Source organism: Rattus norvegicus, chromosome 4, assembly GCF_036323735.1.
Source record: "Rattus norvegicus strain BN/NHsdMcwi chromosome 4, GRCr8, whole genome shotgun sequence".
Classification (NCBI taxonomy): Eukaryota; Metazoa; Chordata; class Mammalia; order Rodentia; family Muridae; genus Rattus; species Rattus norvegicus.
This window is the reverse complement of record NC_086022.1, coordinates 160250347-160273449: the sequence shown is the minus strand read 5'-3', so window position 1 is coordinate 160273449 and position 23103 is coordinate 160250347. Positions and strand designations below refer to the sequence as shown.

Here is a 23103-nt window from a genome sequence, read left to right as displayed (position 1 = left end):
TCAAAGGTCATACAATTTGGGGGGAGGTAAAGGGGCATCTCTGATGAAGAAAGTTTAAGGATCCCTGATTTAAGGTACCATGCCTCCTCCGTCTCCTCATATTTCCCCTCATACTCCTCATGCTCCTCTCATGCTCCTCCTCATACTCATTCTCCTCATATTCCTCCTCATGCTCCTCCTCATGCTCCTCCTCATGCTCCTCCTCCTCATACTCCTCATGCTCCTCTCATACTCCCCCTCATACTCCTCCTCATACTCATTCTCCTCATATTCCTCCTCATGCTCCTCCTCATACTCCTCCTCATACTCCTCCTCATGCTCCTCCTCATACTCCTCCTCATGCTCCTTCTCATACTCCTCCTCATGCTCCTCCTCATGCTCCTCCTCATGCTCCTCCTCATACTCCTCCTCATGCTCCTCCTCATGCTCCTCCTCATACTCCTCCTCATGCTCCTCCTCACACTCCTCTTCATGCTCCTCCTCACACTCCTCCTCACACTCCTCCTCATGTTCCTCCTCATGCTCCTCCTCATGCTCCACCTCACACTCCTCCTCATACTCCTCCTCATGCTCCTCCTCATGCTCCTCCTCATGCTCCTCCTCATGCTCCTCTCATACTCATTCTCCTCATACTCCTCCTCCTCATGCTCCCCCTCATACTCTTCCTCCTCGTCCTTATACTCCTCCTCATACTTCAGCCACACAGCCCTGTTCTTTGGTATCTGAAGAGCTCCATCCAACTTCCTGCCTCAGAGCATTGTCCATCATGCAGCCATCTTCTCTCCTCAGAAGTTCCCTGTGCTTAATCTCCTCTGTCTCAAGATTATCCTCACTCTCAGGCCCAGCCAGCTACTATGTAGGGCTCACCGTGAGCACCTCTTTCTCGTGAGCTGCTCTATGGCCCTGGATTATGTTCAGTCTCTTGCTTTGACCTGCATAATTCTGTCCCCTTTCCTTCGTAGTTCTGTGCCCACTATTTGTAGTCATCATACTGTTAAGATCTACCTTTCATGCTAGAACTCTAATTTCATGGAGACAGAATATATCTTATTGCTTGCTCTTTCCTCAAAGCCACCAGAGTGCCTGGCATAGAGCAAATGCTCAGAGAATATTTTCTTTGATTTCAACAGACATAAAAATTGACCATTGTATTTTAGTCCTGTGACAACTCTCTGAAAACTGAGAACTACAGTCCAGAAAGTAATTGATGACCTTTGGCCAAAACAGTGCAAATCTAATTGTGTGGGTGAGATAATTCAATTGCCCTTACATGTATTTCCTGGATGTTTCTCTTATGCCAGCAACTAAAGCCATTCACATTTGCACCTGCTCTTGAGCCTTGAAAGAGCCCCGAAGGGCTTTTCCATTTCTGCTGAGAACCTCTGGTCCCCATTGCATAGGCAGAGCTCCATTCCCTCTCCTAGAAACATTGGCACATACCCCAGTACTCATGAAACCCAACCTAAATTGCACTTAAATTGTATATATCTGGGAACTCACTGCCTCATGAGCTAATAAGCATTCCATACCATTAAGTAAAAGAATCAGGGATAGTCTGGAAAATAGAAGAGCTTATCATGTATGAGTTTGGGGTATGCTTACTTGTCAAACATCAGAGGACCATGGCACTGTTCAACATATCCCTGCTGATAGTTCATGAACCCGGGAACCAGACATTAAGACACAAATACAGAGACATTTCACCAGAAAAAATCCAAGTGGTCACAAGACTCTGGAGTCAGAGAGACCTACAAAGATCTCAGGCAAACATTCCCACCAGAGCAATTATAGCCACTGAGCACCATAGGCTGAATAGGTACAGCTAAGTAGAACCAGGGTAGAAATGCATGTTTCCAGGCCTGATCTCTTCCCCCCACAAGATATCAGTCACAGAGGGTAGAAGAATAGAGATCAGAACTAAGGAAGACTTGGCCTACCCCAGCCACCTCTCTCCAGCTTTCTAGCTGCTTCTCCAAAATCCTGGTGAGAGTGTGCTGATTGTTTATGTCTTCTTATTGTTATCCAACAATTCCATGTGGCTTCACAAGACCACGTCTTCCCTCTAGAGAGACAAGAGTGGATGGGCTGGAGCTCCAGCCAAACACTGGAAATTGATACTCCATGAGACTCCTTCCCCACAGTGCTGCCAAACCACCTCACTGCTGACCCCAGAGGCCTCAGTGGACTTTGGTCCCAGGCCATTCTATGAGCTGAGAACATCAGCTGCAGCACATCATGACCAAAGAAGAGGACTGCCAGAGGAAGGGTGGGAAGAGAAACGTGGAGGCATTGGAGGGGGACAGAGGAGGGACAGGCTGTCTTAGACACCCCTAAGAGTTCACCAATCCAGGTGATCTGGAATCATCAAGGACCAAAGGGCCATGGCTCCATAATGAGGATGAGAGAAAACCCAGGGACCCCAAATTCTCAGACCATTATAGTTAATGTTCAGATATAGGAGTCAGTATTAAGACTGTTCTTCCACAGTCATCATAGTGGGCTTAAAAGTGAGATATAGTCCTGTAACAGGCCACTCCCAATGTTAGAGCAGAATCACCTTGAGACACACTCCACAAGTAATGTCCTTGGGGAACCCCAACATCTGACCACATCATTGCTCTAACTACCCTAACTATAGCTGTTGACCTCCCAGAGACTCTATGACACGGCATTAAGCAAGGGAAAAAATTCCATGACTAGATGAGGAAAGATGAGACCTTGCCCTCCTGTGAGTTTCTGGGTGACAGCCAGGAACATCCCTTTAACTCTGACTTTTGCAGGTCTAGGTAAAGAAAGTCAATGATCATTCATCAAAGGTGGAAGGCAGACCTAAAGGTCCACCAAATCCTGCCCCAAGCACATAAAGGCCAGCTGCATGTCCTTCATTATATAAAAGTCTTTACATAGCCCCTAACTAAAGTTTGAAGGCAACCAGTAGAGCCATAAGGAAGTGAAATCCAAGTCACTCTTATTATATTTCTGAGCACCCAAATGAGCAGGAACTCAGATGTGACCTCTCAACTTGTCCCCAGAGTCTGCACTCTATAGGACCTATCCTCGCACCGAGACAGGAGCTATCTGGAAGCACCACTCAAAGCCCAGCTGAAGACAGGACATGAGTGACGTCCGGAGAGCAGACATCAGAGCCTCTACTACACCCAGGGTTTCATTCTGCTTCAAAAACCAAGCATCTGGAAGAAGCGAGGGATAAATGTTCACATGTAGGAAGAGAGGAAGAGTTCATGAGAAGACTGGAGGCAGTAGGACCTGAGGACCTGGCATTGGACACTATCTCTGCAACTCATCAAATACATAATTTATGACACTCTTCTATAGTTGAAATTATGAAGCAATGTTGGAATAATTGTAATATAATAATGCCACTTGATTGTAAGAATGGAAGCCATTACGCAGCAGCTCTCTGCTCCCAGACCCGGTGAGAGAGAGACCCAACCGCCTGGTCAGGTGGGCACTCCTGAGGCTGCAGAGCGGAAGAGAACACCAACACTGCTCACCCCTGCCCACATCCCTGGCCCAAGAGGAAACTGTATAAGGCCTCTGGGCTCCCGTGGGGGAGGGCCCAGGAGCGGCAGGACCCCTGCCGGAGACACCTCCGGACCCTGAAGGAAACAGACCGGATAAACAGTTCTCTGCACCCAAATCCCGTGGGAGGGAGAGCTAAACCTTCAGAGAGGCAGACAGGCCTGGGAAACCAGAAGAGACTGCTCCCTGCACACACATCTCGGACGCCAGAGGAAAAAGCCAAAGACCATCTGGAACCCTGGTGCACTGAAGCTCCCGGAAGGGGCGGCACAGGTCTTCCTGGTTGCTGCCGCTGCAGAGAGCCCCTGGACAGCACCCCACGAGCAAACCTGAGCCTCGGGACCACAGGTAAGACCAAATTTTCTGCTGCAAGAAAGCTGCCTGGTGAACTCAAGACACAGGCCCACAGGAACAGCTGAAGACCTGTAGAGAGGAAAAACTACACGCCCGAAAGCAGAACACTCTGTCCCCATAACTGACTGAAAGAGAGGAAAACAGGTATACAGCACTCCTGACACACAGGCTTATAGGACAGTCTAGCCACTGTCAGAAATAGCAGAACAAAGTAACACTAGAGATAATCTGATGGCGAGAGGCAAGCGCAGGAACCCAAGCAACAGAAACCAAGACTACATGCCATCATCGGAGCCCAATTCTCCCACCAAAACAAACATGGAATATCCAAACACACCAGAAAAGCAAGATCTAGTTTCAAAATCATATTTGATCATGATGCTGGAGGACTTCAGGAAAGACCTGAACACACTTAGGGAAGCACAGGAAAACATTAATAAACAAGTAAAAGCCTACAGAGAGGAATCGCAAAAATCCCTGAAAGAATTCCAGGAAAACACAATCAAACAGTTGAAGGAATTAAAAATGGAAATAGAAGCAATCAAGAAAGAACACATGGAAACAACCCTGGATATAGAAAACCAAAAGAAGAGACAAGGAGCTGTAGATACAAGCTTCACCAACAGAATACAAGAGATGGAAGAGAGAATCTCAGGAGCAGAAGATTCCATAGAAATCATTGACTCAACTGTCAAAGATAATGTAAAGCGGAAAAAGCTACTGGTCCAAAACATACAGGAAATCCAGGACTCAATGAGAAGATCAAACCTAAGGATAATAGGTATAGAAGAGAGTGAAGACTCCCAGCTCAAAGGACCAGTAAATATCTTCAACAAAATCATAGAAGAAAACTTCCCTAACCTAAAAAAAGAGATACCCATAGACATACAGGAAGCCTACAGAACTCCAAATAGATTGGACCAGAAAAGAAACACCTCCCGTCACATAATTGTCAAAACACCAAACGCACAAAATAAAGAAAGAATATTAAAAGCAGTAAGGGAAAAAGGTCAAGTAACATATAAAGGGAGACCTATCAGAATCACACCAGACTTCTCGCCAGAAACTATGAAGGCCAGAAGATCCTGGACTGATGTTATACAGACCCTAAGAGAACACAAATGCCAGCCCAGATTACTGTATCCAGCAAAACTCTCAATTAACATTGATGGAGAAACCAAGATATTCCATGACAAAACCAAATTTACACAATATCTTTCTACAAATCCAGCACTACAAAGGATAATAAATGGTAAAGCCCAACATAAGGAGGCAAGCTATACCCTAGAAGAAGCAAGAAACTAATCGTCTTGGCAACAAAACAAAGAGAATGAAAGCACACAAACATAACCTCACATCAAATATGAATATAACGGGAAGCAATAATCACTATTCCTTAATATCTCTCAATATCAATGGCCTCAACTCCCCAATAAAAAGACATAGATTAACAAACTGGATACGCAACGAGGACCCTGCATTCTGCTGCCTACAGGAAACACACCTCAGAGACAAAGACAGACACTACCTCAGAGTGAAAGGCTGGAAAACAACTTTCCAAGCAAATGGTCAGAAGAAGCAAGCTGGAGTAGCCATTCTAATATCAAATAAAATCAATTTCCAACTAAAAGTCATCAAAAAAGATAAGGAAGGACACTTCATATTCATCAAAGGAAAAATCAACCAAGATGAACTCTCAATCCTAAATATCTATGCCCCAAATACAAGGGCACCTACATATGTAAAAGAAACCTTACTAAAGCTCAAAACACACATTGCACCTCACACAATAATAGTGGGAGATTTCAACACCCCACTCTCATCAATAGACAGATCATGGAAACAGAAATTAAACAGTGATGTAGACAGACTAAGAGAAGTCATGAGCCAAATGGACTTAACGGATATTTATAGAACATTCTATCCTAAAGCAAAAGGATATACCTTCTTCTCAGCTCCTCATGGTACTTTCTCCAAAATTGACCATATAATTGGTCAAAAAACGGGCCTCAACAGGTACAGAAAGATAGAAATAATCCCATGCGTGCTATCGGACCACCACGGCCTAAAACTGGTCTTCAATAACAATAAGGGAAGAATGCCCACATATACGTGGAAATTGAACAATGCTCTACTCAATGATAACCTGGTCAAGGAAGAAATAAAGAAAGAAATTAAAAACTTTTTAGAATTTAATGAAAATGAAGATACAACATACTCAAACTTATGGGACACAATGAAAGCTGTGCTAAGAGGAAAACTCATAGCGCTGAGTGCCTGCAGAAAGAAACAGGAAAGAGCATATGTCAGCAGCTTGACAGCACACCTAAAAGCTCTAGAACAAAAAGAAGCAAATACACCCAGGAGGAGTAGAAGGCAGGAAATAATCAAACTCAGAGCTGAAATCAACCAAGTAGAAACAAAAAGGACCATAGAAAGAATCAACAGAACCAAAAGTTGGTTCTTTGAGAAAATCAACAAGATAGATAAACCCTTAGCCAGACTAACGAGAGGACACAGAGAGTGTGTCCAAATTAACAAAATCAGAAATGAAAAGGGAGACATAACTACAGATTCGGAGGAAATTCAAAAAATCATCAGATCTTACTATAAAAACCTATATTCAACAAAATTTGAAAATCTTCAGGAAATGGACAATTTCCTAGACAGATACCAGGTATCGAAGTTAAATAAGGAAAAGATAAACCAGTTAAACAACCCCATAACTCCTAAGGAAATAGAAGCAGTCATTAAAGGTCTCCCAACCAAAAAGAGCCCAGGTCCAGACGGGTTTAGTGCAGAATTCTATCAAACCTTCATAGAAGACCTCATACCAATATTATCCAAACTATTCCACAAAATTGAAACAGATGGAGCCCTACCGAATTCCTTCTATGAAGCCACAATTACTCTTATACCTAAACCACACAAAGACACAAAAAGAAAGAGAACTTCAGACCAATTTCCCTTATGAATATCGACGCAAAAATACTCAATAAAATTCTGGCAAACCGAATTCAAGAGCACATCAAAACAATCATCCACCATGATCAAGTAGGCTTCATCCCAGGCATGCAGGGATGGTTTAATATACGGAAAACCATCAACGTGATCCATTATATAAACAAACTGAAAGAACAGAACCACATGATCATTTCATTAGATGCTGAGAAAGCATTTGACAAAATTCAACACCCCTTCATGATAAAAGTCCTGGAAAGAATAGGAATTCAAGGCCCATACCTAAACATAGTAAAAGCCATATACAGCAAACCAGTTGCTAACATTAAACTAAATGGAGAGAAACTTGAAGCAATCCCACTAAAATCAGGGACTAGACAAGGCTGCCCACTCTCTCCCTACTTATTCAATATAGTTCTTGAAGTTCTAGCCAGAGCAATCAGACAACAAAAGGAGATCAAAGGGATACAGATCGGAAAAGAAGAGGTCAAAATATCACTATTTGCAGATGACATGATAGTATATTTAAGTGATCCCAAAAGTTCCAACAGAGAACTACTAAAGCTGATAAACAACTTCAGCAAAGTGGCTGGGTATAAAATTAACTCAAATAAATCAGTTGCCTTCCTCTATACAAAAGAGAAACAAGCCGAGAAAGAAATTAGGGAAACGACACCCTTCATAATAGACCCAAATAATATAAAGTACCTCGGTGTGACTTTAACCAAGCAAGTAAAAGATCTGTACAATAAGAACTTCAAGACACTGAGGAAAGAAATTGAAGAAGACCTCAGAAGATGGAAAGATCTCCCATGCTCATGGATTGGCAGGATTAATATGGTAAAAATGGCCATTTTACCAAAAGCAATCTACAGATTCAATGCAATCCCCATCAAAATACCAATCCAATTCTTCAAAGAGTTAGACAGAACAATTTGCAAATTCATCTGGAATAACAAAAAACCCAGGATAGCTAAAGCTATCCTCAACAATAAAAGGACTTCAGGGGGAATCACTATCCCTGAACTCAAGCAGTATTACAGAGCAACAGTGATAAAAACTGCATGGTATTGGTACAGAGACAGACAGATAGACCAATGGAATAGAATTGAAGACCCAGAAATGAACCCACACACCTATGGTCACTTGATTTTTGACAAAGGAGCCAAAACCATCCAATGGAAAAAAGATAGTATTTTCAGCAAATGGTGCTGGTTCAACTGGAGGGCAACATGTAGAAGAATGCAGATCGATCCATCCTTATCACCCTGTACAAAGCTTAAGTCCAAGTGGATCAAGGACCTCCACATCAAACCAGACACACTCAAACTAATAGAAGAAAAACTAGGGAAGCATCTGGAACACATGGGCACTGGAAAAAATTTCCTGAACAAAACACCAATGGCTTATGCTCTAAGATCAAGAATCGACAAATGGGATCTCATAAAACTGCAAAGCTTCTGTAAGGCAAAGGACACTGTGGTTAGGACAAAACGGCAACCAACAGATTGGGAAAAGATCTTTACCAATCCTACAACAGATAGAGGCCTTATTTCCAAAATATACAAAGAACTCAAGAAGTTAGGCCGCAGGGAAACAATTAACCCTATTAAAAAATGGGGTTCAGAGCTAAACAAAGAATTCACAGCTGAGGAATGCCGAATGGCTGAGAAACACCTAAAGAAATGTTCAACATCTTTAGTCATAAGGGAAATGCAAATCAAAACAACCCTGAGATTTCACCTCACACCAGTGCGATTGGCTAAGATCAAAAACTCAGGTGACAGCAGATGCTGGCGAGGATGTGGAGAAAGAGGAACACTCCTCCATTGTTGGTGGGATTGCAGACTGGTAAAACCATTCTGGAAATCAGTCTGGAGGTTCCTCAGAAAATTGGACATTGAACTGCCTGATGATCCAGCTATACCTCTCTTGGGCATATACCCAAAAGATGCCTCAACATATAAAAGAGACACGTGCTCCACTATGTTCATCGCAGCCTTATTTATAATAGCCAGAAGCTGGAAAGAACCCAGATGCCCTTCAACAGAGGAATGGATACAGAAAATGTGGTACATCTACACAATGGAATATTACTCAGCTATCAAAAACAACGAGTTTATGAAATTCGTAGGCAAATGGTTGGAACTGGAAAATATCATCCTGAGTGAGCTAACCCAATCACAGAAAGACATACATGGTATGCACTCATTGATAAGTGGCTATTAGCCCAAATGCTTGAATTACCCTAGATCCCTAGAACAAACGAAACTCAAGACGGATGATCAAAATGTGAATGCTTCACTCCTTCTTTAAATGAGGAAAAAGAATACCCTTGGCAGGGAAGGGAGAGGCAAAGATTAAAACAGAGACTGAAGGAACACCCATTCAGAGCCTGCCCCACATGTGGACCATACATATACAGCCACCCAATTAGACAAGATGGATGAAGCAAAGAAGTGCAGACCGACAGGAGCCGGATGTAGATCGCTCCTGAGAGACACAGCCAGAATACAGCAAATATAGAGGCGAATGCCAGCAGCAAACCACTGAACTGAGAATAGGTCCCCTATTGAAGGAATCAGAGAAAGAACTGGAAGAGCTTGAAGGGGCTCGAGACCCCAAAAGTACAACAATGCCAAGCAACCAGAGCTTCCAGGGACTAAGCCACTACCTAAAGACTATACATGGACTGACCCTGGACTCTGACCCCATAGGTAGCAATGAATATCCTAGTAAGAGCACCAGTGGAAGGGGAAGCCCTGGGTCCTGCTAAGACTGAACCCCCAGTGAACTAGTCTATGGGGGGAGGGCGGCAATGGGGGGAGGGTTGGGAGGGGAACACCCATAAGGAAGGGGAGGGGGGAGGGGGATGTTTGCCCGGAAACCGGGAAAGGGAATAACACTCGAAATGTATATAAGAAATACTCAAGTTAATAAAAAAAAAAAAAAAAAAAGAAACTATGAAAAAAAAAAAAAAAAAGAATGGAAGCCATTTAAAAGAGAGATGTAGAAATGTTGGTGATATTTACATGCACTAATTTGTGATTGTTGCCAGGTATGTGAACTTATCAAAACATAACCAGGGGCTGGAGAAATGGCTCAGTGGTTAAGACCACTGACTGCTCTTCCAGAGGTCCTGAGTTCAATTCCCAGCAACCACATGGTGGCTCACAACCATTTGTAATGGGATCTGATGCCCTCTTCCGGTGCATTTGAAGACAACTACGGTGTACTTATATATAATAAATAAATAAATCTTTAAAAATTTTATTTGATCACTTAGCTATATACCAGCTATCACTCAATAGAGCTAGGAGGAAACTATATTTTTAAAATGTAAAGTAGAGTTCTCTGCACCCAAATCCCGTGGGAGGGAGAGCTAAACCTACAGAGAGGCAGACAGGCCTGGGAAACCAGAAGAGAGACTGCACTCTGCACACATCTCTGACACCAGAGGAAAACACCAAACGCCATCTGGAACCCTGGTGCACAGAGGCTCCTGGAAACGGCGGCGCAGATCTTCCTGGTTGCTGCCACTGCACAGAGCTCATAGGCAGCACCCCACGAGCAAACTTGAGCCTTGGGACCACAGGTAAGACCAACTTTTCTGCTGCAAGTGACCTGCCTGGTGAACACCAGACACAGGCCCACAGGAACAGCTGAAGGCCTGTAGATAGGAAAAACTACACGCCCGAAAGCAGAACATTCTGTCCCCATAACTGGCTGAAAGAAAACAGGAAAACAGGTCTACACCACTCCTGACACACAGGCTTATAGGACAGTCTAGCCACTGTCAGAAATAGCAGAACAAAGAAACACTAGAGATAATCTGATGGTGAGAGGCAAGCACAGAAACCCAAGCAACAGAAACCAAGACTACATGGCATCATCGGAGCCCAATTCTCCCACCAAAGCAAACACGGAATATCCAAGCACACCAGAAAAGCAAGATCTACTTTCAAAATCATATTTGATCAGGATGCTGGAGGACTTCAAGAAAGACGTGAAGAACTCCCTTAGAGAACAAGTAGAAGCCTACAGAGAGGAATCACAAAAATTCCTGAAAGAATTCCAGGAAATCATAAATAAACAAGTAGAAGCCCATAGAGAGGAGTCACAAAAATCCCTGAAAGAATTCCAGGAAATCATAAATAAACAAGTAGAAGCCCATAGAGAGGAGTCACAAAAATCCCTGAAAGAATTCCAGGAAAACACAATCAAACAGTTGAAGGAATTAAAAATGGAAATAGAAGCAATCAAGAAAGAACACATGGAAACAACCCTGGATATAGAAAACCAAAAGAAGAGACAAGGAGCTGTAGATACGAGCTTCACCAACAGAATACAAGAGATGGAAGAGAGAATCTCAGGAGCAGAAGATTCCATAGAAATCATTGACTCAACTGTCAAAGATAATGTAAAGCGGAAAAAGCTACTGGTCCAAAACATACAGGAAATCCAGGACTCAATGAGAAGATCAAACCTAAGGATAATAGGTATAGAAGAGAGTGAAGACTCCCAGCTCAAAGGACCAGTAAATATCTTCAACAAAATCATAGAAGAAAACTTCCCTAACCTAAAGAAAAAGATACCTATAGGCATACAAGAAGCCTACAGAACTGCAAATAGATTGGAGCAGAAACACCTCCCGTCACATAATAGTCAAAACACCAAACTCACAAAATAAAGAAAGAATATTAAAAGCAGTAAGGGAAAAAGGTCAAGTAACATATAAAGGCAGACCTATCAGAATTACACCAGACTTTTTGCCAGAAACTATGAAAGCCAGAAGATCCTGGACAGATGTCATACAGACCCTAAGAGAACACAAATGCCAACCCAGGTTACTGTATCCTGCAAAACTCTCAATTAACATAGATGGAGAAACCAAGATATTCCATGACAAAACCAAATTTACACAATATCTTTCTACAAATCCAGCACTACAAAGGATAATAAAGGGTAAAGCCCAACATAAGAAGGCAAGCTATACCCTAGAAGAAGCAAGAAGCTAATCGTCTTGGCAACAAAACAAAGAGAAGAAAAGCACACAAACATAACCTCACATCCAAATATGAATATGACAGGAAGCAATAATCACTATTCCTTAATATCTCTTAACATCAACGGCCTTAACTCCCTAATAAAAAGATATAGATTAACAAACTGGATACGCAACAAGGACCCTGCATTCTGCTGCCTACAGGAAACACACCTCAGAGACAAAGACAGACACTACCTCATAGTGAAAGTCTGGAAAACAACTTTCCAAGCAAATGGTCAGAAGAAGCAAGCTGGAGTAGCCATTCTAATATCAAATAAAATCAATTTTCAACTAAAAGTCATCAAAAAAGATAAGGAAGGACACTTCATATTCATCAAAGGAAAAATCCACCAAGATGAACTCTCAATCCTAAATATCTATGCCCCAAATACAAGGGCACCTACATACGTAAAACAAACCTTACTAAAGCTCAAAACATACATTGCACCTCACACAATAATAGTAGGAGACTTCAACACCCCACTCTCATCAATGGACAGATCATGGAAACAGAAATTAAACAGAGACGTAGACAGACTAAGAGAAGTCATGAGCCAAATGGACTTAACAGATATTTATAGAACATTCTACCCTAAAGCAAAAGGATATACATTCTTCTCAGCTCCTTGTGGTACTTTCTCCAAAATTGACCATATAATTGGTCAAAAACGGGCCTCAACAGGTACAGAAAGATAGAAATAATCCCATGAGTGCTATCAGACCACCACGACCTAAAGCTGGTCTTCAATAACAATAAGGGAAAAACGCCCACATATACGTGGAAGTTGAACAATGCTCTACTCAACGATAACCTGGTCAAGGAAGAAATAAAGAAACAAATTAAAGACTTCTTAGAATTTAATGAAAATGAAGGTACAACATACCCAAACTTATGGGACACAATGAAAGCTGTGCTAAGAGGAAAACTCATAGCTCTGAGTGCCTGCAGAAAGAAGCAGGAGAGAGCATATATCAGCAGCTTGACAGCACACCTAAAAGCTCTAGAACAAAAAGTAGCAAATACACCCAGGAGGAGTAGAAGGCAGGAAATAATCAAACTCAGAGCTGAAATCAGCCAAGTAGAAACAAAAAGGACCATAGAAAGAATCAACAGAACCAAAAGTTGGTTCTTTGAGAAAATCAACAAGATAGATAAACCCTTAGCCAGACTAACGAGAGGACACAGAGAGTGCGTCCAAATTAACAAAATCAGAAATGAAAAGGGAGACATAACTACAGATTCAGGGGAAATTCAGAAAATCATCAGATCTTACTATAAAAGCCTATATTCAACAAAACTTGAAAATCTGCAGGAAATGGACAATTTCCTAGACAGATACCAGGTACCGAAGTTAAATCAGGAACAGATAAACCAGTTAAACAACCCCATAACTCCTAAGGAAATAGAAGCAGTCATTAAAGGTCTCCCAACCAAAAAGAGCCCAGGTCCAGACGGGTTTAGTGCAGAATTCTATCAGACCTTCATAGAAGACCTCATACCAATACTATCCAAACTATTCCACAAAATTGAAACAGATGGGGCACTACCGAATTCCTTCTATGAAGCCACAATTACTCTTATACCTAAACCACACAAAGACCCAACAAAGAAAGAGAACTTCAGACCAATTTCCCTTATGAATATCGAGGCAAAAATACTCAATAAAATTCTGGCAAACCGAATCCAAGAGCACATCAAAACAATCATCCACCATGATCAAGTAGGCTTCATCCCAGGCATGCAGGGATGGTATAATATACAGAAAACTGTCAATGTGATCCATTATATAAACAAACTGAAAGAACAAAACCACATGATCATTTCATTAGAAGCTAAGAAAGCCTTTGACAAAATTCAACATCCCTTCATGATAAAAGTCCTGGAAAGAATAGGAATTCAAGGCCCACACCTAAACATAGTAAAAGCCATATACAGCAAACCAGTTGCTAACATTAAACTAAATGGAGAGAAACTTGAAGCAATCCCACTAAAGTCAGGAACTAGACAAGGCTGCCCACTCTCTCCCTACTTATCCAATACCGTTCTTGAAGTTCTAGCCAGAGCAATCAGAAAACAAAAGGAAATCAAGGGGATACAGATTGGAAAAGAAGAACTCAAAATATCACTATTTGCAGATGATATGATAGTATATTTAAGTGATCCCAAAAGTTCCACCAGAGAACTACTAAAGCTGATAAACAACTTCAGCAAAGTGGCTGGGTATAAAATTAACTCAAATAAATCAGTAGCCTTCCTCTACACAAAAGAGAAACAAGCCGAGAAAGAAATTAGGGAAATGACACCCTTCATAATAGACCCAAATAATATAAAGTACCTTGGTGTGACTTTAACCAAGCAAGTAAAAGATTTGTACAATAAGAACTTCAAGACTCTGAAGAAAGAAATTGAAGAAGTCCTCAGAAGATGGAAAGATCTCCCATGCTCATGGATTGGCAGGGTTAATATAGACCAATGGAACAGAATTGAAGACCCAGAAATGAACCCACACACCTATGGGCACTTGATTTTTGACAAAGGAGCCAAAACCATCCAATGGAAAAAGATAGCATTTTCAGCAAATGGTGCTGGTTCAACTGGAGGGCAACATGTAGAAGAATGCAGATCGACCCATGCTTATCACCCTGTACAAAGCTTAAGTCCGAGTGGATCAAGGACCGCCACATCAAACCAGATACACTCAAACTAATAGAAGAAAAACTAGGGAAGCATCTGGAACACATGGGCACTGGAAAAAATTTCCTGAACAAAACATCAATGGCTTATGCTCTAAGATCAACAATCAACAAATGGGATCTCATAAAACTGCAAAGCTTCTGTAAGGCAAAAGACACTGTGGTTAGGACAAAACGGCAACCAACAGATTGGGGAAAGATCTTTACCAATCCTACAACAGATAGAGGCCTTATATCCAAAATATACAAATAACTCAAGAAGTTAGACCGCAGGGAGACAAATAACCCTATTAAAAAATGGGGTTCAGAGCTAAACAAAGAATTCACAGCTGAGGAATGCCGAATGGCTGAGAAACACCTAAAGAAATGTTCAACATCTTTAATCGTAAGGGAAATGCAAATCAAAACAACCCTGAGATTTCACCTCACACCAGTGAGAATGGCTAAGATCAAAAACTCAGGTGACAGCAGATGCTGGCGAGGATGTGGAGAAAGAGGAACACTCCTCCATTGTTGGTGGGATTGCAGACTGGTACAACCATTCTGGAAATCAGTCTGGAGGTTCCTCAGAAAATTGGACATTGAACTGCCTGAGGATCCAGCTATACCTCTCTTGGGCATATACCCAAAAGATGCCCCAACATATAAAAAAGACACGTGCTCCACTATGTTCATCGCAGCCTTATTTATAATAGCCAGAAGCTGGAAAGAACCCAGATGCCCTTCAACAGAGGAATGGATACAGAAAATGTGGTACATCTACACAATGGAATATTACTCAGCTATCAAAAACAATGACTTTATGAAATTCATAGGCAAATGGTCGGAACTGGAAAATATCATCCTGAGTGAGGTAACCCAATCACAGAAAAACACACATGGTATGCACTCATTGATAAGTGGCTATTAGCCCAAATGCTTGAATTACCCTAGATCCCTAGAACAAACGAAACTCAAGACGGATGATCAAAATGTGAATGCTTCACTCCTTCTTTAAAAGGGGAACAAGAATACCCTTGGCAGGGAATAGAGAGGCAAAGATTAAAACAGAGACTGAAGGAACACCCATTCAGAGCCTGCCCCACATGTGTCCCATGCATATACAGTCATCCAATTAGACAAGATGGATGAAGCAAAGAAGTGCAGGCCGACAGGAGCCGGATGTAGATCTCTCCCGAGAGACACAGCCAGAATACAGCAAACACAGAGGCGTATGCCAGCAGCAAACCACTGAATTGAGAATAGGACCCCCGTTGAAGGAATCAGAGAAAGAACTGGAAGAGCTTGAAGGGGCTCGAGACCCCATAGGTACAACAATGCCAAGCAACCAGAGCTTCCAGGGACTAAGCCACTACCTAAAGACTAAACATGGACTGACCCTGGACTCTGACCTCATAGGTAGCAATAAATATCCTAGTAAGAGCACCAGTGGAAGGGGAAGCCCTGGGTCCTGCTAAGACTGAACCCCCAGTGAACTAGATTGTTGGGGGGAGGGCGGCAAGGGGGGGAGGATGGGGAGGGGAACAACCTTAAAGAAGGGGAGGGGGGAGGGAGATGTTTGCCCGGAAACCGGGAATAACACTTGAAATGTATATAAGAAATACTCAAGTTGGAATGGATACAGAAAATGTGGTACATCTACACAATGGAATATTACTCAGCTATCAAAAACAACGAGTTTATGAAATTCGTAGGCAAATGGTTGGAACTGGAAAATATCATCCTGAGTGAGCTAACCCAATCACAGAAAGACATACATGGTATGCACTCATTGATAAGTGGCTATTAGCCCAAATGCTTGAATTACCCTAGATCCCTAGAACAAACGAAACTCAAGACGGATGATCAAAATGTAAATGCTTCACTCCTTCTTTAAATGAGGAAAAAGAATACCCTTGGCAGGGAAGGGAGAGGCAAAGATTAAAACAGAGACTTAAGGAACACCCATTCAGAGCCTGCCCCACATGTGGCCCATACATATACAGCCACCCAATTAGACAAGATGGATGAAGCAAAGAAGTGCCGACCGACAGGAGCCGGATGTAGATCGCTCCTGAGAGACACAGCCAGAATACAGCAAATACAGAGGCGAATGCCAGCAGCAAACCACTGAACTGAGAATAGGTCCCCTATTGAAGGAATCAGAGAAAGAACTGGAAGAGCTTGAAGGGGCTCGAGATCCCAAAAGTACAACAATGCCAAGCAACCAGAGCTTCCAGGGACTAAGCCACTACCTAAAGACTATACATGGACTGACCCTGGACTCTGACCCCATAGGTAGCAATGAATATCCTAGTAAGAGCACCAGTGGAAGGGGAAGCCCTGGGTCCTGCTAAGACTGAACCCCCAGTGAACTAGTCTATGGGGGGAGGGCGGCAATGGGGGGAGGGTTGGGAGGGGAACACCCATAAGGAAGGGGAGGGGGGAGGGGGATGTTTGCCCGGAAACCGGGAAAGGGAATAACACTCGAAATGTATATAAGAAATACTCAAGTTAATAAAAAAAAAAAAAAGAAATTAAAGAAAGTGTAAAGAAAAAAAAAGAAATACTCAAGTTAATAAAAAAAAATAAAAATAAAAATAAATAAAATGTAAAGTAATGCCATAAACTTTTTCTTTGCTTTAAAGATACTTTTATTAAAATGTTGTGGTTTTTTCCTCTTAAATTATTCTTAAACCAACAAAGTTATGACTACCCAAGTTTTGACAAAAGTACCAAAAAAACATGGTGGAAAAAACAATAGCCCACTCAACAAATAGTGCTGGCAAAGCTGGACAGCCAGCTACAAAAGAGTGAAATTAAATCAATACCTTTTCACCTTGTACAAAAATCAATTCGAGGTGGATCTAAGAATCTGGTTTAAAACCTGAAAACTGAAACTGATAGGAGAAAACAGACATGTTCTTCAAGACATCAGGTAACTTTCTAAACTTCAATAGCACAGGAATTATCTCCAAGAATCAACACACACACACACACACACACACACACACACACACACACACACACACTACCAGGGGCTGCATGAAATGAGTTAGAAAGCAGAAGAAATTATCAACAGAAGAAACAGACAGTCTATGAAATGGGAAGAAAGCCTTTCCAGAATTCGCAACAAACTGCAAAAATTCAGCACCAAGGAAACAAAGCTGCCCATCAACAAATGAGCTAATAAGATACCAGTTCTCAAAAGTACAAGTGGTCAGTAAGTACTTTAAAAAATCTTCAACCTCCCTAGTCATCCAGGAAATGCTATTTATATCATATAAACATTCCATTCAATGTTTTACCTTTTGTTTTTATTGAAAATAATTGTCTCATATAATGTATTACGATTTGACACTCACTTTAATTAATAAATATTCAGAAGTCAATAATCATTCCATACTCACTCAGATTCAAATGAGTTTATTAGCATCTAGGTAGTCTACAAACTATAAAGTATATCATAAAAATTTGCATCTAATAAGACTTTAAAGAGTAATCTCAAAAGCATGCCTGGTACCCAGAATGTAGAACGTATCTTGTCCCTTGGGCCAAAGACATTTGACCTCTTTAGGAATCCCCTGATGAGGGAAACCACAGCGAACCCCACTATGGCAGTAGCCATTCCACAAAGCTCTACCTAACTAAGGGTGAAGATAGGAGGGAAGGTTATTTGGGCAGATTGTATAATAATCCATAAGAATCTGGTGGCCAGAGATAAAGTTCCTATCTACAAGAAGGATCCAGAATCCTGAATGATGCTAGAAGAAAGTACAGGGTCTTTCCCAAATACAAGAAAAGCCAGTAGACTGAAGACCGGGCTTCAGACACACATGACTCTTCCCAAATGGAAGAGTAAAAGTCATTGATAAATCATGAGGGAAAAAAATAGAGCTGCATGAAATCCTTTCTGATCAGTCACAGCAAACGTGTTTTTGGACAACTGACATCCAGCAAGTGGAATCAGATGTTTTAGACGCCAAACTCTCAGCAAAATTGTTACCCTCCTATCACTCCCGCAGGGCACTGGGAGCATATTGCCACCCATGTGATGGAAAGCACGGAGAGGGTAGGGGACAGAGGGTGAGATGCACAAACTGCTAATGACCAGTAAGTTCCGGTTGGTCGATGGTCGTCCCAATTGTTTGTCTTACCTCATCCCATCTACTTTAACATTAGAACATTTTCAAAACTGTCCCAGATGGGACAAATAAAGTGTAAAGCCAGCCCAGGGATCACCAGCAAGTGCCGCTAAGTTGAGCACTGTAAAGTCTTAAGGCATTGGTATACTGGTTATTCGGGTCATTGTATCAATCATCTCAGGGACGACCAGACAGAGAGGCTAGTTTCACAAAGGCAGGAGCATGTAACAGAGTTTGCTCCCATCCCAGTGAAAAAGAAAGCAGAGAGAAAAGGAAGACGAATGGAAGAAAGTATAGCCTTCAATTACCTCATCCTGGTGACCTCCCCTCTTTCTTAACAGCCACCATTCCCCTCTCATGGTCTCACATCTATGTCCATAACATATACCTGTTATCATGCTCCCTTACTTACAAATGTTAAAAGTTAGGATCCATGTGTGAGAGAGAACACATGATTTTTCTGACCTCTATTTTCTTGACCAATATGGAAAATATTCCGCTCAGAGAAAGAAACATTTTCAAGCTAGTCATATGACCCTAAAAGCCTTCCTATCCCTAATTTCATCCCATTTCAATGCTTACATGATTCTTGCATTGTGTTACCCTTCCCCTCTCCTCATATTATCATAAATTCCTCCAGAAACACATCCCAGCCTTCTCTTAGTCATGACTCCCTTATCCCCTAAGGAATATCTTCACTATTTTCCTAGATTCAATCATCCCCAAATACTTCAACTCAACAAGAATTTACTAGGCAGTAATCGAAAGCTCAGAAATACTTCAAGAGTTATGGGCACGCAAAGCCCATAAGCAGTCATCTCCACATAATCTTCACCTCTTTGGAAACCAGACAAATGGCGGTGAATACATGAGGTGGGTGGATGACACAAGACTGGGTGTCTGGCAAAAGGGGTGACTGGGTGACTAATGGACACTCAATGATATGTCATCACCTTCTCAGCCACCAAGGGCTGTCAGATTTATCTCTAAATGTTCTCTTGTAGTTCATTGTTTTGTATCTTTGGGGTTTTGGTTTTAATTTTTGTGAATGTTGTTTTGTTCATTGGTGGTCGGATGGATGGATGGATGGATGGATGGATGGATGGATGGATGGATGGATAGATGGATGGATGGCTCACTGGTTTTCTTTGGCCAGTCATACATTTTCAGTAGAACTTAATAGCTCAAGATATAGGTTCAATTCATGAAAATTAGCATTATCCATCCCCCTTGGCCATAATTACAAAGTATACAAAATATACTTTGTAACATAATCAAAACCACTCTGGCCAAAGTTTCTGAGGAAAGCAGTTTTCTCTTTCTGTCAGATTCTAGGGGAAGCAGTAATAAGCCATCCACTTCATACAAAGAAGGCCTGGGTCAACCAAGGGAGCCTTAAATGAAAGACGAAGTCAACATCATAAAACGTAGCAGAGAAATTATCAGAAAGGTAGAGAATGGCTTTTGGACACCATTTGAGCTGTCACGTCAAGTCTCATGAGACCTGCAGGCGTGTAGGCTCTCTGAGTGTGTGAATGGATAGATTTGCTGCTCATACCACATAGAGTTGCTTTGACTGCAATGCAGCTAAGGTTTTTGGAGCAGAAGGTCCAGAGACAGTGTTAGGTACAGCTTAGTTAGTCTTTGACTATTTTATGATGGGATTTGCATATGGAAGCGGGTGGTGGATCAAGGAGAAGTAGAACAGATGGAGCAAAGAGGCCTCGAGGAACGGGCAGGGTGTGGAGACGAGCCTACTGGAACCAGAGGAGTGTCTGGATACTCAGACATAGTCTGTCATGACCATTCTGTCTACTGTGCTTGCTCCCCATGAGCCTAACAGTGGTCATCTTGATGGGTCAATTGTATCCATTCCCACAGATTCACTAGGTCATCAATAAGACAGAGAATGATGATGGATTGCCCTGTCAAAAGATCCTCAAGGGAATGCCTTGAATGTTTCCTTCTCCATGGAGATCGAGTTAGCGATGGCTCCCCCTCTCTAATGTAACCAACACTGCAATGGTGGCAGCACCTGTCCACCTGCTTGGAGGGTCGTCTAGACTGTGGTTTAATTGAATAACAGAACAAGTGTCCTGTGTGTCACAGAGTCAGGCTCTGTCCTTTATGTGGTCTCAGGAAGAAAGAAGGGCAGGTATCTGAACATAGGACTCAGTTTTCCTTCTAGGGTCACTAATCCTTCCTAAGTCCCCCTATGGATAGAAGCAGAGTAGACATTGGACATGGATAGAGAAACTCAAAACCCTTCTAGAAATGTGACACATGATATTTAGCTGAAGAATCGTTTCTTTAAACCAATCAGTTCAAAATCCCATCTGCCTGAGTCTTAGAAAGACACAACCCTATCTATTCAACCGCCTATAGACACTGAAAGGAACGCCATGTTTTCACACATGCCACTGTGCTGTACCATCACCCTTAGATATACAAGGTTTGTTAACTGTCACAATGACTGAGGAGAATTAGTAGCACTTATAGTATATTGACAGGGATACCCGCCACACATGCTTTGGTGTCCTGGAAAATAACACACAAGGAAAAAAGTACCCTTCCTGAAATACATGATGCCCCACTGAGACCCGCTGTCCCAAGGCCTCAGGAATTAAAATTGAAAAGCATTGTACTACCCTGCTGACCTACCAGGTCTGGAATTAAAATAGAAAAACTGGAGCTCACAACTATCTCATGAGTTCCCTGCCCCATCTAAGCAGACTCAGATATGAGTTGCTAATGTGAATCTTAAATTGGTTTATGAATAAAAGCCATTAAAACAGCTAACATGTATACTGCTCAGGGGTACTCAGGAAAAGACATGTCACTATGATAAACAAAAAAAAAAAAAAAAAATCACGGGATCAATGTAAGAGCCTACAGACCTGGAGTGCCATAGAAATAAACCGGTAGCATAGAACGTTCTAGATGATAAGGGAGAACTAGGGCGTATTCAAGGAGGAGTCAGAGAGGTTCCACTGAAAACGCCATTCCACTCCTACTTCCCCTGTGACCATAGTAGGTAATTTTTCTGCATCTCAGTTTCCCTTTTTTTTTTTTTTTTTTTTTTTGGTTCTTTTTTTTCGGAGCTGGGGACCGAACCCAGGGCCTTGCGCTTCCTAGGTAAGCGCTCTACCACTGAGCTAAATCCCCAGCCCCTCAGTTTCCCTTTTGGCAAAACAGAAAACCCCTAATCAGGCGCTGTTGCGATATCAGAGTGCTTACAGAGATCCACAGTGACACAAAGAGAGAACTTACCAAGCTGTAAGCACACTGCTCAACACAAATGGCATGCTAGTGATGTCCTCGGTCAGAGGTATCTGAATTCAGGGGGTTTGTGAAATCCAGTCTTCAATCCCCTCCCCCTTTTCCCAGAAAATCCTCGCTCCTGGGGTATTTTTTCCCTTATATGAGGTGAAAGCCTGGTTTGGAACATGTCCCCTCCACACAGCCAAAACAGGCTCTTTGAGAGTCGTGACCCTGCGCACATTCTGCTGTGGAGCCTGCTCTTCCTGGGCCCACCCATTCCTCTCCTCAACCTCCGGTCTGGAAGAGAGGGGTCATCAACCGCACTAATTAAATCTGCAGATGATAACAACTGGGCGGCGCTGCAAACGGCACCGGAGAGGATGGGGAAATAAACGAGAAGGGACCTGGGGAGTTTAGAGAATATGGGACAGGAAATAACAAAATGAGATTCAATGCAGAAGAATGCAAGGGACTCCAACTGCAGGGAACGTGCAGAAACGTAGAGTGGAAGGGGAAGAAGGCCGGGAAAGGATGAGATGATGAGGGTCTGGAGTCTGGTCGAAAGCAGGTGACAAGTTAGAGACCAGGAGCCAGGAGCCAGCAAGAGCTGGAGGCTGAGGAGCACGGAGGTAGGGACTATAGGGAAGTATGCAGGATGCCTGAGGCTGAGCTCTGTCTGGACCCATCCATCCAAAAGGGCCAATCAGCGCTCTCCAAGGCTTGCTCCTAAAGGCTCCTTCCAGTCTCTGCTTCAGGCTCTCCTCTGTAAGAAACCTTTTTGAATTCTTGGAATGGGCACTGCCAGCTGCCCACTGTGGTCATGCTCTCCGTGCTCATGATTGCTGCAGACGGGAGTAGCCGCCCTCCCCTCCTCCCTTCCCTCCAAGAACAAAGACTTAGTTCCCTCCCTCACTGCTTTCCTCCTTGCACCCAACCTGGCACTAAGTCCAAGGTAAGTTTTAAACAAAAATAAAGGTCAAGGGTTGGAGAGACAGCTTGCCATTAAGAGCGTTTTCTGCTCTAGTAGACAGAAGATCCAGTTTCAGTTCCCAGCACCCACATAAGGTGACTCACAAGTGCCCAGGTCCAAGGGCATCGTGATGCCCTCTTCTGACTTCC

General features: G+C 42.5%; 1 protein-coding gene across 4 annotated transcripts in view; it reads right to left on the bottom strand.

Moving 5' to 3' along the window:
* Ano2 (anoctamin 2) overlaps positions 1-23103 on the bottom strand; it is a 341360-nt gene that overhangs the window by 268381 nt on the left and 49876 nt on the right. The window contains exon 1 of one of the 4 annotated variants that reach the window (XM_063286859.1): positions 21994-22823. The exons of the other annotated variants lie outside the window; for them this stretch is intronic. The gene's annotated coding sequence lies outside the window, so the exon portion shown is untranslated. Of the gene's footprint in view, positions 1-21993; positions 22824-23103 lie in introns of those variants that run through there. 4 annotated transcript variants of the gene reach the window in all.